The 17,137-nt window shown below is 43.9% G+C and overlaps 1 long non-coding RNA gene across 1 annotated transcript; it reads right to left on the minus strand.

Annotated features, from left to right (window-relative positions):
• Positions 1-835: 835 nt before the first annotated feature.
• LOC118595192 lies at positions 836-8,707 on the minus strand. The gene is made up of 3 exons (XR_004946484.1): positions 8,682-8,707; positions 5,755-5,832; positions 836-2,472 (listed from the first exon to the last, which is right to left on the minus strand). It is a non-coding gene; the product is annotated as an uncharacterized LOC118595192 (long non-coding RNA).
• Between the last annotated feature and the right edge of the window lie 8,430 nt (positions 8,708-17,137).

Below are 17,137 nucleotides of genomic sequence, written 5' to 3' on the forward strand. Positions count from 1 at the left end.
GCAGTGGTCCAGAGGGTGCCTAGACCAGTTTACTCTGGTGACCAGCCTAGCAAATAACCTAGCTGTCATCATAGAGCCTTTGTCGAGTGACTGATGGAGGCAGAAGCAGAGATAAACACGGTTATTTTTCAGAGCTCTCCTGCATCTCAGACCTTCCGTGTGAATCCCTTTCCTTCTGCCTCTACCCCATGATTGAAAGAATTTTTAGTGAAGGGTTGCCATTGAAAAAACTCAATTTTGGTCTGTCTGAGCATGCCTTATTCTTGTTCTCGCAATATATTTTCACTTTGTATAAAATTCCATGTTGACAGCATTTTTCTCCCAGCATACTGAAAATGCCATTCTCATCTCTCCATTTCCATTCTTGATGCTGACAAACTGACTACTTTTTTTCCCCAGAGTGGTCTGTCTTTTCTCTGAGTGGTTCTTTCCATTTTTAGTAAACTTCTCAACATAGGAAATTTCAAATATATATAGTATATGGATATATTTGAATAGTGCATGGAATCCTAATGTACCCTGGCTTTTAAAATATTTATTATTAGGCCAGTTGGCGAAAGTGTTAGCATTTAAAAGGAAGGAAAGTGGGCTGGTGAGATGGCTCAGCTGTTAAGAGTACTTACTTGTCACCAAGACTGAAGACCTAAATTCTATTCTTGGAGCCCACATAATAAAAAGGGAGAACTGACTCCCAAAAGTTTTCCTCTGACCTCCACGTTCATGTTGTAACATGTGCCTGCACACACGGGCATGCATGCACAGACAATAAACAAACAAACAAATAAATAAATAAATAGTGAGAAAATATATTTATTCTCTCCATTTAGTGTATTAATGTTTTGTTTTACGTGTGTGGTCATATGGATTGGATTCTTTTATTCATTCAAATATCATCATTGCCTCACTTGCCGTGTACTTCACTTCTGGAGCTCTGTGGAGAGCCTCTTCATCTCAGCACGCTGACGTCATTCTTTATGGACCAGGGCAGTCCTATGACTGGATCATGAGCCTCTGGGAACTCTGTCTGCTGGGTATCAGCATATTCCAAACAGCAATGATATCCAAACATCTACCATGATGTTGCCAAATGTCCCAAAATTGCCCCAGCCAAGAACCACTGATTTAGACCTCTGTTAAACCTTTTGTGTACCCTCCCTGCTTTTCAATATTTCTCCAAATACAAACATCCAAAGTCCTTGGTATCTCTAGACTACAGATTGGATAATTTCTTTACTTCCCTCTCCAGCTGCACTGCTTGGTCATCTGTATTGTCTCTTTGACCTGCTGGTATTTAATCTTATCTTTTAGTTCTATAATTTCATGTTCTGCCTACACTAATTTCAGGATTGTAAGTCATCATTGATATTTCCTTTGCCCGTTTTTCTAAGGGATCCTTAAAGTCCTTTGTTGTTCATTTATTCTGGGAGTGTAGGTGACGATTCTTCTTGTTGGCTGAATAGTCCCTTCAGAGAGGGTTTGCTGATGCCTAGGCTCACCACTAACCCGGGACCACTAGAACTGTTGTTTGAGGACAGATCCTAAGAATTCAGGCTGCACCCCAAGTGGAGACCATAGTGTCTGTACAGATTCTCAGGGACTCTCTTCCTCTGTCCTCTGGTTTTGGGGCTCAACGGCAGCACATTGGTTGGTGGTCCCATTGGTGATGAGGAGGTAGTGGAGTCGTTTCTCATTCTCCTTACACTGAGAACCTAGCTTCAAGGATTCTGGTTCCATTAATAAAGGTCTGTTCTTGGACTCCTTCCTCCTAAGCGGACCTGTGCTTTGTCTCTGGAGCCTGGAAAATCCAAGCTCAGTCAGCCTTGGTTCTGCCAATGCCCCAGGATGAAAGCTGTCCCATTTTCTGCCTGCTTTCTGGGTTTACGTCTTCACTTCCTCTTTCTGCCTCAGTGTTCCTTACTTTCTCGCCAGCTCTTCAGAGCTCTTCAGAGGGTGTTCACAATGCTTTGCCAGCATTTTAAGCTATTTTCAGTGGGGAAACTGGTCGAGGTGCCTAGTTTTTTATTTTGCTGGCAATAGATAGGGAGTTCCATTTTTTTCCCTCCCCTAGTTACAACCCAATTAGTTTACCGGGCATGCCATTTAAAACTACCTTTTCATCCTGACTACATGACCAGCCTGAGTTTCTTAGGTCACTGTTTTATAGAAGTTACAGATGGAAAAATAAACCAGAAACACTTTTAAATTGCGGTTTTCACAGACCTTTCCTTTGCCTTTGACTCTCTGGCAGGAACCAATTATAGGCCAATATGTGTGACCTTAAAACAGTCTTCTGGTTATTGAGTCTTGCACAGGGATGTCCCTGAGTGAATCACTGTCTCAGCACAAATGGCCACTGCTCTGATGAATTCATAATTTCCAGCATGGAAGAAACAGTCTCTGACATGCCCACACCCTTCTAATGCATCCTTAAGTTGTTGCATGCTACCTCTCAATGAGCCTGGAGTGTTGAACCTGTAAGGCAGAAGAGAAAGATACGTTAAGAAAACCATTTGCCATTACAGTGATAATGATGAGCATAATGAGTGTGATAATGACAGTGGTGTTTATGCTGGACCATTGGCCATACTTAGGATTTACCTGGAACCATCAATCCAGATGATCTCATCTAATTAATCTCCTGAAAATTGGCCCTAGTATTTAATTATTGCTAGAATCAAAACTCATTAATAACTTCTTCATAGCTAATAAACCATTCAGCACCTCACCTCATTCAGTACTCCTGGCATTAATTTTGGCAACTAGCTTATGCCAGTGGGGCTTCGATGGTATATTTTTAATTGATATAGAAGGTTCATTTTCATCCTGTGAAAATGCCTTAAGATAAAATATATATACATATATGCTGTATGATGGAAAACTTGAAGGTATAGAACCCTGTCTGCTTTAAGGAAATATTGACTCAGCACTAGGTCTTGGGGTCACCTCTAAGTGGAGATAGAGTAGCTTCTGCATTTATGTTCACAGCCTAGGCCATGTAGTCCATCCGTTCAGGTACATAAGTGACTTTTAAATATTTTGTAAAGCAATCTAAAACCCTCCAAAAGTCTGGAAAATTGCATTCTTTGCCCTGAAAACACAAGAATTATCACATCTGATACTCTTTTTGTATGTTAACTGCACATAAAGACATTCTCATTTCTAAAACACAAACAGCAAGACCTGAAGCTAGCATCTCTGCATTTTAATCTTCAGACTTCATAAAATTTCATGAATGGTCCAAGTTTAGGACCACATTTGCATTTCTATCATCCTGTTTAGTATCTCCCCCTAAGTCTTTCCTCAAATCTTATCATCCTGATTTCTTCTGAAAATTATGTGTTCTAGTTTCCTTTCTGTTATTGTGATAAAACACTTTGACCAAGACAACTCAAAGAGGAAAGAGTTTATTTGGCTTACACTTCCAGGTCACAACCTATCACTGAAGCAAGTCAGGTCAAGAATCCAAGCAGGAGCATGATACAGAAACCATAAAGGGGCACTGTTTCATGCCTTGCCTAGCCACCTGCTTAGCCTCAATGGAGACCTCCTTCTCATGTGACTCTGGGGTGTATCAAGTTGATGTTTAAAACTAACTCAGGCTAGAGAGCAGATAATTTGTAGAACCTGTAATATTTGAGGCTTGTCTGATGTTTTGATTTTATGGAGGTTAGCATGTCTAGCAAAAATGTCCCAGAAGTGAGTAGAGTCCTTTCCAGACCTCCTAAGAAGGTGTTACACGATGCTGCCTGCCTCATGTTGATGATGTTGACGTTAATCACTAGGTAAAGAAATCTGTCAAGCTTCTCTACTATAAAATTACTCTCCTCCCCCTGCATACAATGATTAAGTATTAACCTAAGGTGACAGACTTTGAGACTATATAAATAACCTATTCCTCATCAACCTCTCGATTTATTCATTTATTACTCAATATTATAGCCCATGGTTTCCTATTTTACCACTGTTCATTTTTTCACTCAGATTTTCTCCAATGCCCTTTCATCTGACTCCCATGGCACTTCTGAGTATCTCCTCACTTTTATCACCACAATAGATTAATCTTTTCCTCAGTCCTAGAACCAGCCCTTCGTCAGGGTCTCCAGTTTCTCTGCACCAGGAAGGCCATTTCAGAAGCAAGGTCAAAACCAGCAGGTGTTCATTGCTGTTGGGACATTGCTGTCCTCTGGTGTTCTCACCACAGAGATTGGCTTTCTATGCCTGCCCCTCTTGTATCTGATCAGTGAATAGATACATCTTTATAAACAGAGCTTGATGCTCTTTTGTTGTATGAACAGATTGTTCAACATTGAACATTTAAAATGAACAGATAAGCGGAGAGAAATCACCCATGGTGCCATTAGGGGAAAGAACCACTGTTGATACTGTCCCGTTCCTGGGGGTCGAGGGCCACGCTGAGTCTTGTCCTCAGAGTCAGACCCATCAGTACTTAGCTGGTGTATCGGTCAGAGGTGATGCCCTTAGCCGTACTTAGCAGAACATTTGCTACACACACACACACACACACATACACGTCAGTGCTCAACAAAGCCCAGCTCTTAGTGTTTGTTTATACCATGTAAAATGAAGTCAATGGCTATTGTAATGTAGAACATAGACAGTAAATTCTTATACCCTTGAACCAAGCTTTTGAATGACCTCAGCTAGAGCGGGAGTCACCCACCACAGGGAGCCTCACTACGGAGTCTGGGCCCGGGGCCATCTCAGCTTCTCTCTGTTTGGAAATATGTTTTCCTGAAATAGTTGCCAGTTTCCACCCCATTATGATTGCTTCTATGTTGGCACAACCTTGTGTTCAAGTCATTTATCAGATTTCCCTCCCAGATGGGGAAATTCTAGACAAACGTAATGAGGTAAAGGCCAGATAACACTACTTCTGCCAAGAATAAGAAGACAACCCCGTTATGAAGAACACAGACAGGGGCCTTTGCCAGGCGCTCTCCTGATCTTGGCAAACCCGGGGAAACAGCCATTCAGACGGCATTGGAGGGGCAGAGATACCTGGTCCATGTTGTGTTAGTAAGTCTCTTGACAGGGATCTGCAAACGTACATGGATGTGTGCAATGGTTGCTGGGTAAGGAAGTGGCTAATGAAATCTTTCCTGGGCAAATTATCCAGTTTGATGAGGTGTTGGGTAGGTCACAGGACATCTTTGTCAATTTTTTTTCTGCAGATTGTCTCTCTTTCCATACACTTAGGCCGTCTTGGTGGGCCCTTGGTATCACAGATCCTTTTCACCTGTTCTTGTGTTTGCACAACCTGTGTCTCCTTACAGGAGCAGTGACCTCAAGCCGGGGTGGGCTTTTAAATGTGTTGGAATGGCTCAGCTGTGTTGTAAATTAGCCGAGTACCATCTGTCCGGGTCGCTCTGTGCAGCTGAAGCAATTCGACTTCTCACTTCATTTTAAAGATGGATCATGATCTCTCCTGTGCCATCACAGGCAGAAAGAAAGAACACAGGATTTGGAATTTCACAAAATAATGTTACCTTGGCAGTGTAGCCCATGAATTAGATTTGTATATGAAATGGAGATACAACTGTGTCGTCCTCATTGGCCGTTCTGAGGTGTCAATGAGACAATATTCAGAAGGTTTTGCCAGTGCCTGGCATCTGCCTGGGGCTTAGCAAGGAGAGCTGAGATATTAATGAGAATGCCAGGAACAAGAGTCTTCTCTGTCCTGTAGACACAGCCATGGTGGGTTATTTACAGGACTGGACATAGGTATTTACTGACCTCACACAGAACTTGGTGTGGAGCAGTTACCAGGGTCTTCCTCTTCCTAAACATGCTTGCTCGCTGCTTGCGACCTGCCTAAGAGAACACACATAGCTTGGTGTTATCGTCAGCTGGCTATATAACTGAGTAAGTTGCTTAATCTCTCTGTGACTCAGTTTCCACATCTGTAAAATGGGTTATAGTGAGGTTGACACTGAATGTGCATATAAAATATACAGCTCTATGCCTGGTACCTGTAAGGAAAGACATATTAGGTTATTATATGTTCTTTATACACATCACACTTTTCTTATTAGATTATTAAATTAGTCTAAAATTGTATAGCCTTGTGTTTCATACAGGACCTGAGACATGTTGAGAGTCTTGGCTACTATATAATTCTGTAGAACTGAGACTTGGCATTTCCAGACAAATATTTCTTTTATGAGTTTTATAGGTCAGCTCTGTCAAAATAATCCTAGGTGAATGCAGATGTTTACACACCAATCAGAACTATGGAACTAATGTCTATAGATGAGGAAGGAGGGCACTGAACACCAAATTTTAAACACAGTCCTTTGGAGAGTCTTTTGTGTCATGCAGAGGACTCCTTGAGGGTGTAAGCACTCCCCTCCCCATCTCTGATACTGCCCCAGGAGCCCACTCCAGCCCGGCCTTGAGATGGTAATTCTTTGCTATTACCATCAATCCATTTCATCCACATTCAATTTTATTTCAAAAGCTTCATCCTGCCCCATGCTATAGTACAGTCATGCCAGAAATATTGACTTCAGCCCCAAATCCACCCCCCAACACCCAGCAGGACTCTTAGAGAACTGGGGTCATGTGATTAAACAGCTCGTTGTGACCAACAAAAGCTCTTCATTTTTTGGCCGTTCTCTCTCATGGCCAAGGTTTGTTTGGGTTCCGTATCAGCAACTAATTGTCTGCCATTCTTTTGAATTTCCCCCCCAATATTAGGCCACATTTAAGTTGTGGAACAGACCATCCGTACAGCATGTGCCATAATTACTGTTTTGCAATTTCACACCAGCAAAAATTTATTAAAACTTCACGACTCATTAATAGTAAGTGATCATAACCGCTTAATAGAAAAAGGAAACTGTGCTAATGACGGTGGCTTTGATGAACATGTTTGACCTTAAGTCATGAAGCCAAGTGAAATTAATATCGCCAAGTGTTGAACATAAGGTTATTTACAGTGCACATCACTTCAATCATCGTAAAAGCAAATAAATGTGTTTTGAGTTTGACTAGATCTGAAAGCCTTTTAAGTCTTCATAACGGATTAAGGGAGCGTTCATGAACTCCTACACAATAACAATTAAGTGACAGGGGTGGCATCAGAACCAAATGGCTCTTTTCTGTGGAATGCTGGAGCCAAGTCATTTCTTCTCTGGGAAAATGCGCAGACGCACTTTGAGGGTAGAGGCTGTCACTTGGGATGTGGTGGTAGCAATTTGGTAATCTTATAAGAACACCAAAAGCTTTTATGAGACCTCAGATCCTAGAAAAATCTTAATCCCATTTATTGTGTGTGTCTATGTGTTCATATGTACGTATGTGCACATGCAGGAGTGTATGTTTGTAGGCATGTGGAGGCCCGTTGTGGGGGAAGGGCAACTTTCCTATATACCTGCACTGCCCCACCTGCTCTGTGAGCATCCTAGACCATCAGCTCTCCTTCTATATACCTGCACTGCCCCACCTGCTCTGTAAGCATCCTAGACCATCAGCTCTCCTTCTATATACCTGCACTGCCCCATCTGCTCTGTGAGCATCCTAAACCCTCAGCTCTCCTTCTATATACCTGCACTGCCCCACCTGCTCTGTGAGCATCCTAGACCATCAGCTCTCCTTCTATATACCTGCACTGCCCCACCTGCTCTGTGAGCATCCTAGACCATCAGACTAGAGGTGTAAGTGTATAAATTTGAAAGACATTATAAGACCTGTTAGTAATATAAGTTAGGATAGAAAGTGAATCAGGTACATTTTGGACTTACCAAAATAGGATAGATAATGGAATTATTTTCTCTAAATTTGTCAAATACGAATGGACAAGACATTTTTTTAGGTATTTATTGTTTGTATATATGGTATATAGTTATTGTACTTTTGTATATAGTTTTTCTTATATTAGTTATAACTTTTTTCTTTTTATTAAAATAGAAAAGGGGAAATATGGTGATATTTTATTTGTACTGAAATGTGATTTTATTTGTATATTAATAAAGTTGCCTTGGGGTCAGAGCAAGCCACAGCAGAAGCTGGGCAGTGGTGGTGCATGCTTTTAATCCCAGAACTTGGGAGGCAGAGCTAGGCAGGATCTCTGTGTGTTCAAAGACACAACCAGCATGGCGACACATGCCTTTAATCTCAATACCAACCATAGAAGACCTGGAGGTCTGTACAGACAGGCAGTGACGAGGAGGTCATGTGGCTGGGTTTACAACCAATGAAAAGGCTGAACAGAAAGTCTATATAAAAGATAGGACACAGGAAGTAGGTCTCTGGCGGAGAGGAAAGACAGAGCAGCAGTGAAGGGTAAGGTTTTCAGCTCTCAGCTATTGCTCTGATCTCTTGACTTTTAACTCTGCAATTGGCTGTGTTTCTTATTTAACAAGATGGTTACATCTACACATCAGCTCTCCTTCTATATACCTGCACTGCCCCACCTGCTCTGTGAGTGCCCCAGATGCTCTTTCTGCATGGACTATGGCCACAACCCGATTCTTTGCACTGCCAATTGCAGGCCATGCTCTGCCTCATGTCTTGGTCTCCAACCCCAGTAACTTTACACAGTCATGTTGGCTGGACTGCTTTCGGTGGTTGATATATTGTGCACCCCAATAAACTTATCTGGGGTCAGAGAACAGAACAGCCACTAGACAGACATAAAAGCCAGGCATGGTGGCACACACCTTTAATTCCAGGACTTGAGATCTTGTGTCTTGCTTGGGAAAGACAAACGCCTTTAATCCCAGGAAGTGGTGGCAGGAAGCAAAAAGGTATATAAGACATGAGGACCAGGAACTAGAGCCTTTTTAGGCTTTTAAGCTTTTAGCAACAGTTCAACTAAGATCAATTCGATGAGGACTCCGAGGCTTTCAGTCTGAGGAAACAGGATCGGCTGAGAAGTTGGCAAGGTGAGATTAGCTGTGGCGTGTTCTGTCTCTCTGATCTTTCAGTGTTCACCCCAATACCTTGCTCTCAAGTTTTTTGTTTCTTGTTTTTTGTTTTTTTTTTAATTTATTAATAAGACCATTTAAGATTCATGTTCCAGCTTTCTTCAGTACATCATGCCCACTCCCACCTTGGCCTTGTTGTGCCTGGCTTAAGTTGTTCTTTCCTGCTTCGAGAGTCTTTTTTAAAAACAGACAAACAATAAAACCACTTGGATTTTAAAATGTGAGAACATTCTCAGAGACTTCCTCTGGTCACCCAGATGACAACCACACACAAGTCCACCCCATGAATTTGTTACAGTGTCCACAACATAAGATGATTGCCTGTGTCATCACACTTCATCCTCAGAACCAAACGGATAATGGCACTGGTGATGTAAGTGCCATTATCATCCATTATTTCGTGGATGTTATCTTTTGACAAATGACACTTGTCACTGTCACATTTTCTTACTTTGTTGCAATCATAAACACTCCTCCCAGGACTGTGTAGGTTCAATGAGAAGACCGACCTGTCTCTGTCATTCTTGACTATACCCAGCACCTAGAAGGATGCCCAGAACAGGGCAAGCATCAGTGCCTGCCAGGAAGGCTGGAGAATGGTGCGGAGGGCATCGATGTCTATTATGGGCTGATGGTTAAAGAAGAGAGCTGATTCTTCCTTGGGAGGCTGGGTCTATTGGAAGCTGAATGAGATGGTCCAGGAGAGAGGCTGCTGTTTTTCATGGGTTTAGGTGGGCACTGGAGCTTGGAGCTAGGGGGTAAATGAGCTCTGAGCTGGGATCTGGGATAAGGCAAGGTGTCAATGAACTCTCCAGAAGGGACAGGGCAGAAGAGGGCAGAGAACCGGGAGGCTGTTCCTGTGAAGGCACACAAGCAAATCTGAGTCAACACTCATTAAAATGTCACCAACAAATTGAGCATCAAAAGGATCATGTTTTACTCTCAGCAAACCAAATTAAGAAGAAAAAAAGAAAGAAAATAACCCAGTCACATATGCTGGATTTCCATAGACCCAGGGATCACCATATAATTCCACAGATTTCCTCAAAGATCTAATCCTGGACAAGTAGCATGACTTACCAGAGCCAAGATAACCTGAGGTCACAGCACAAACCTAATGTCAGCCAGGCACTTCCTGCACTGAAGCCTGGAGCTCCCTTTCACTCATGCGACTTTGCCAGGTCACTTAACCTGAGTCTTTCCTCATCAGCAAAGCTAAGACAGCAGCATCTGCTTCCAGGGGGCCACAAGGAGTACCTGCATTTCTGTAAGCCATTAGTGGAAGAGGGTACCCGGGAGAGAACCTTTGGCTCTAACTGGGAAAAGATGAAGGCCAATCAGGGACCAAAGTGGAAGTGGGCTCCATGGTGGGATCTGTGGGCAGAGCTGTGGGGTCTAGACAGCACCTGGTCAATGGGACTGGGTGGCTGTGTGCTAAGTTTGCTGGTGGAGGGAAACTGGTGTGCGGACAGCTTGTACAGACAACGGGCCCATCAGGAGGTAGCGCCACACTCAGAGCTGCTCCAGCCCTACATGTGGGTTTGTAACGTTGGGACATTTTAGTGCCTGGTGAGGAGGCCACTACCTCAGCCTGCTGTTACTTTTGTCCATCTACCAGACTTGTAAGAAACAGCTATCACATAAAGCCATTGCTGGCAGCCCTGGCTGTGTATCTGAAAGTGGCAATCTCTTCAATTATAGTAGAGGCTATTTCAAAGAATACTTAATATTCTGTAAAAACTGCCTTTAAAACTCATGGACTATATTCAAGTATGTAGATTGCTCTGCAGAAGTAGATAGTGCATTGTGCATTAAAATGCCTTGCAATTTCTGTGTTGGAAGAGGTCACCCAAGTAAGTAGAGAAACCAAAGGAGATCCTGGTGTTGAGGGGAGGGCTGAGATGCCGGGCTGTAGGAACCCTCTGTTATTGACCCACAAAGGTGTGCACAGCATCACACTGGTGGGTAGGAGGAGCCAGAAACAGCATGGTGTAAAGATGTGCAAACTCAATCCCTTCTCACTTAGGGAGACATCACTTAAGGGAAGTATATTGGAAAAAGGAATCACGAATCAGCCTGTATCAGGCTGTTTCTTTCCCCTTACGATACTAGGTAGTCATGACTGAATGCCACAGTCAGGATCCTCTTTCAAGGGAAGGAGAAACTGGCTGAGGTGAGGTCTGTGTGTGTCATATCGTCATATCTGTTACCTTTTCTTATCTGGTTTAAATTTTCTTCTTGGCTTGGATAATTGTGTTTTGGAGCTCCTCAGCTAGAGTCAAATCCTTGAACAACTGCAGATAAAACTCACTTTCCATCACCATTGGTGAATGTGGTTCCTGCATCTCTGCCAGAGGCCTACACACCACTGGAGGCTCAGGGATGGGTGCTTTTGTAGGGAGGTGGGGCCTAGTGGGGAGTCTGAGGTCTTTGGAAGCATGCCCTTGAAGGGGACTGTGGACCCAGCCCTTTCCCCTCCTCTCTTTATGTGCCATGATAAGGTAGATGGTTTTGCCAAGATTTGCTACAATGTAATACCAGTCACAGGCTTCCAAAGCCATGAGCCCAAATAAACCCCAATCAATCAGTCAGTTAGTCATCAATCAATCCTCTCTCACATTCTTTTACTTGTGTGTATGTATGTATGTATGATGTATGTATAGGTATAGATGATATTGATGTGTTCACTTGTGTGAATACACACATGTGGAGGTCAGGTCAAATATAGGTGTCATTCCTGAGACCCCATCTACCTTATCTTTTTCAATTAATTAATTTTCTTTGAGAAGAGTCTGTCTCTCACTGGGACCCGGGGCTCACCAATTTGACTAGGCTGACTGTCCAGCTGGCCCCCAGGGTCTGCATCTTGGCATCTCTCCCTCCCCAGCACCGGAATTGCCAAGTGTACACCACCATCCTCAGCATTTTCATGTGGGTTCTGGGACTTCACTAGGGTCCTCGTGCTTACAAGGGACCATCTCCTTGGCCCAACCTTTTCAACTTTTGGGGAGACATTTGAATTGTGAGAATTCCATACATGTATACTGTGGGGCAGGCTCATATCTACTCTCCATTTTATTCATTCTGTTTTTTACTATGTATGCACTGGGGGCGTGTCCGCCATGTTGCATGTGGAGACAGAGGACTTCCTTCTTAAGATGACTTCTCCCCAGGGTTTGCTACAGTAATGTGAAGCCAACACACTCCTTGATCCTGGTCTGTACACTTAGGATGTCCCAGTTTTGAGGCAATGAGGCAGAGGGAACTGCCCTAACTGTGGTAGGCCACAGTTCTTCTCAAAGGGAAGCAATGATGCCTCTTTCAACAAGTGTGAAGTGGGACTGGGCAAGGGAGTTAATGCTAGGGCCAGGCAGGGACAAAGGACTTCCCTAGACTAGCACCTTGTCAGGGGCTGGAAATACAGCCTAGTCTGTGAGGGTAGGAGAGCCAAGTGGTGGAAGTGGGGGCCGCGCTGTAGGGGCATCTGAGACGGGCCTAGGAGCTGAGCTTTGCAGTAGCCATAGGTTAAGGCCAGCTGTTTCAATGGTGCAGTGTGTAGGCAAAGTGGCTCTTTGAAAACATTTAAGCCGACTTTTGTCACTTTGTTCAAACATGTACATTGCAGCTACTTTAATTGGTTCCATGTCTGGAATGAGGGACAGGAGTGGACGTGTGGCTCTCAGGGAAGCAGTCCTGGCACGTGGATGGCTTGTCATATTTCTTTTTTAATCTGCTATTCTTTTCCTCCAGGCAAGGGAGGTGATCTAATTATCTCTCGAGACAAGCTCATGCTACAGTCTACCAACTTGGGCTGTTCTCAAGATGTAGCCCCAAGCGTGGGTGGAGGAGGATGCAGTGTGACTGTGTGGAGATACAGTGTGTTTTCATGACCTTTCCTGCTCAGCTGTCAGGAAGACTGCCTCCCCACAAGGCCTGAGTCCAAGGCTACCACAGTTCACCTGGGGGCTGGCCTTGAACAAAAGTGAAAAAGAATTCACACCCCTCCTTGGTAGTATGACTTTGCACCAACCTCTAGCCTTCTCTGTGCCCCCCTTTCTTCCACTGGCAAATGAAAATGGATTCTATCTTGAAGCTGTGGTCACACTGAGAGCTAACATGATTGTGGGCATGCAGCCTATCCATCTTGTGCATGGTGCATGCAAACTCTTGATAGCCAGCAGATGCTGCTCGGGAGCCCCTCAGGAAAGTGTCTTCAGGGCCCTTTACATCCCTTGGGCTGGGAAAGCCCTGCCTGGAGCGGACTCACCCTGAATCTCCAGTCACTGGGTGAGGGATTATTTTATAACTCTGCCATGCTCACAGCACACAGCAGGTGCCTGAAGGTGCTGCTTTCCAAAATTGAGGCAATTAATCTTGCAGAAGGTGCTATAGGGATGCTGCTAGTTGCTTCCTGGAATGTGCGGGGGCTTTCTTGGCTGCAATAGGGAACTTCAGCCCTGAGAGAGCTCTGAGGCAGAGGGCTGTCACCTCTTCTCTCTATGAAGTAGGGTGGGAAGCTGAGACAGTCACAGGCATTGTACAACCTGAGTTTCCTCTGGTTCTTATTCTCAAAATAGAAGCACTAAAAAATCTGTGGACATAGTCTAGAGTATCTAGGTATGCCTATCTATCACCTACTGATATCTAGTGCTGTGTCTATCATCTATTTATGATCTATCAGTAGCTCTTTTTCTTCTAGTTCTTTCTACCTATTACTATTTCTCTGTATTATCATCTGTCCGTTGATCATCTGTTCACATTTATCTCATACAGATATGAGAATTGACACTCTATTGTAATCTCTTGCCTGTTTATCAGCTACTGTCACCTGTGTATTCATCTGTCATCAATCATCACTCTTTAAATTGAGACTAATAAGACCATAGCTTCCACTACCCTACTTTTCCTTTTTTACTTATTTTCTTATAGAGGCTTCCACTTTTAGTCTATTTACACTTACCTTTTTCTTTTTCTTTGGTTTTTCGAGACAGGGTTTTCTCTGTGTAGCTTTGCGCCTGCCTTTTCCTGGAACTCACTTGGTAGCCCAGGCTGGCCTCAGACTCACAGAGATCCGCCTGGCTCTGCCTCCCGAGTGCTGGGATTAAAGGTGTGTGCCACCACCAGGAGACTTACACTTACCTTTTAAAAAATAGTTGTACAAGTTAACAGGTTTCAGGGGATCAGAAGTTATCTTCCTCATAGTAAGCCATGGCTGAGTTACCCAAACTCTGGTAAACAGCCCCCCATTCATGCTCATGGAAGCAACCTTAAGAAAAATCCAGTGGGTCATAAAGATATAAATAAAAAAGGCATACAAATAGGATAGGGGTGGCTGGAAAGAGGGGGTTCAGCAGGGGAGGGGCAAGCAAAGGCAAAGTGTGAATCTGATCAAAACATACTGAACATGTTTGTCAGAAGATTTTAGAAAAATGATAACAATAACAAATGGTTGTATAGTGTTCCCTTGTCTAGTCTTCCCACGTTATTTGCCATTATGAATCATTCTGTGGTGAAAAACACTTCTGCATGGATTTGGGCACACTGCAGAAAAATTAGGAATAGACTCCTTGCAGTGGGATTGTGGCTCCAAGAATTCTAAATTAGGACATTTCCAGAAAGGCATTTCCGAGGCTACAGTGCGGCTAAGCTGCTCAGTGGTTGAGAGGCCTTACTGCATAACCATAAAGACCACAATTTGGATCCCAGCAGCCACACACAGCGAGCCAGGTGTTCCCCGAAAAGGCCTGCAACTCCAGCTTCAAGGGATACGACACCCTCATTTGGCCTTCAGGCACACAGGCACATACATGGGCTTGTGCAAATCTGCACACACACATTTTTAAAATTCTTTTTAAAAAGAAGATAAAATTTACTCTATTTATGTACACACCTGAATAATCAGAAGCCAAAGCTCACTTTACTTTTCATGTGTGGTGACTCCCTTCTCTGCCAGCCTGCATGGGAGGAACCTTTGCGAGGCTAAAGCCCCTCAGTGCCGTGTTCACAGTGGTTTATGGCGCTTTTATGGCTACTCCGCTCCTATCTTTCACATTGCTGTGTTTTCATTTATGCTTTATTTATATCGCCAACACAGACAGTCTTGTATCTTGTTCCTGTCACAATTTTTATTTGCTTTCTTGGTGTTTCTCTCGGGGTTTTATTAGACATTTCTTGTTCCAGCTCCTAAAACTTCTATCACCAGCATCTTAGGGACTTGGCTGTATTCAGAAGATGGTTACAATATGAATGGATGGCACAGGTGGAGGACCCTGAAGGTCCCTAGGTACATGCTGCATTGCAGGCTGCTTTCCTGGTCACTGCTGGTGGCAGTGCCCTATCCTCCCACCTCTAGAGACCCAGCCCCATCTGTGTAGCCTTGAGCAGCTATAAGTCTTTTTTATGTGTTGTTCTCCCCGAGAAGCCCAGAACCCAGAACCTGGGAGCTCTGGCTTTGGTTATACAGGTTTGAATGCTTGCCAACTCTCAACCCATACTCACCCAGAAATTCTGAAGGGTCTGAATATAATCATCACAAACTTGGCTGTTTGAAAGAAGACCCAAGAAGCAAGGTAGGAGGGAAGCTCAGCTGGAGCAACAATCAAGAGGAAAACAAAAAAGCAGAGATGTCACAGGCCGCGGTGGAGAAGCCATTGCCGGTGTTCTGCCAGATGGCCACAATGCGACTCTCGATGGCCTTCTGAATATGTATCCTTACACTTACAGACGACTGTTGGTAAGCAAGGCTTCACTTGTGGATGGGCAGAGCCTCATAAACAATCAAAGTACTGAGATTTTTGGCAGTTGAATGCTTACCCCAATGGGACACCCTCTCCAGGACTCCAGGAATATTACAGAAGAGGGGCTGAAGGAATCTAAGAGCAGGAAGGGGTGGAGTGTTGTGGAAGGCTGTTTTCTGGACACGACCTGCCTGTTATACTCTTGACTGGGCTTGTCAACATCCTGTCATGAACACAGGAGGGGTTCAGGAAGCCCTACACACCCTGAGGGTTTAGAGGTAGCTAATGGTTGCTGAGAAAGGCAGACATGTTCTCCAGCAGTTAGCTACTGCAAAGTGTCCTGGCTCCTGGAAATAACCCGACCCACACTCCTGTAAGCAAAGCTAATTAAATTCTTTGAGTAACCAAAAGGAAAAAGGCTTCAGAGTCTGGGGATTGACTGAGAAGAGGATGGGGTGGGCAGGAGTGGGAGGAGCTTGAGAAGCTAATAAGGGGTGAATGTGACAAAATGTACATTATATACGTGTATGAAAATGTGGGGAAATCCATAATAACTAGAGTATGCTAATCAAAAATAAAGTGGTCCCACAGATACCTAAAAGAAATACCATGCCTTTGTGTCACACAGAACCCAGGTCTCGCTGTTCCTCAGTCTGCAAACATAGTGAATCCTGGGGCATACAACAGTGGGAAACTTCATTGCAGCAATTGTATCTGAACATTGTGCTTTAGTGAGTCCTAAAGAAAGGTCATGAATGACAGCTACCCCACCGGTGAGGCTGAAGCACTGTGAGCAGCCATCTCCAGGTCCTAATACAGACAGAAACCTGGGACCATGAGTGACTGTCTTGGCCGGGCATTGACCGATGTGCTGGAAATAAGAAAAACAACCCCATTCTAAGCTGTAATCTTTTACAAAAAATACTCTCTGCAAGTCTATATGAATCATTGAGTGCAGATGATGCTAACTAGAGAATCTACCAACCCAATAATGTGATTATAAAATCGCCTTTAGCTGGGCAGTGGTGGTGCACAGCCTTAAATCCCAGCACTCAAGAGGCAGAGGCAGGCGGATCTCTGTGAGTTCGAGGCCAGCCTGGTCAATAGAGTGAGTTCCAGGACAGGCACCAAAACTACACAGAGAAACCATGTCTCAAAAAACAAACAAACAAAAACAAAAACAAAAAAATCGCTTTTAGCAGACAGAAAATAAATGTCAGCTGTGGCCCCCACGCTAAACCTGATTCCTCACATGAGACGTTAGATTGGGTATAAAACAGCAGCTTTCAACTTTTTAACTGCCCATCTAAGTGAACACCTGGCAGTGTTTAGAAGACTGTAGTTGCCCAGGGATGAGAACAAATATTGACAGTGTCCAGGACCTGACCCACATTCTCTTGCCAAGTGACACATGCCAGTAGTGTCCAGTTGGGAAGCAATGATGCTAAGTTT

The sequence above is a fragment of the Onychomys torridus genome, chromosome 1, assembly GCF_903995425.1.
Source record: "Onychomys torridus chromosome 1, mOncTor1.1, whole genome shotgun sequence".
Taxonomy (NCBI): domain Eukaryota; kingdom Metazoa; phylum Chordata; class Mammalia; order Rodentia; family Cricetidae; genus Onychomys; species Onychomys torridus.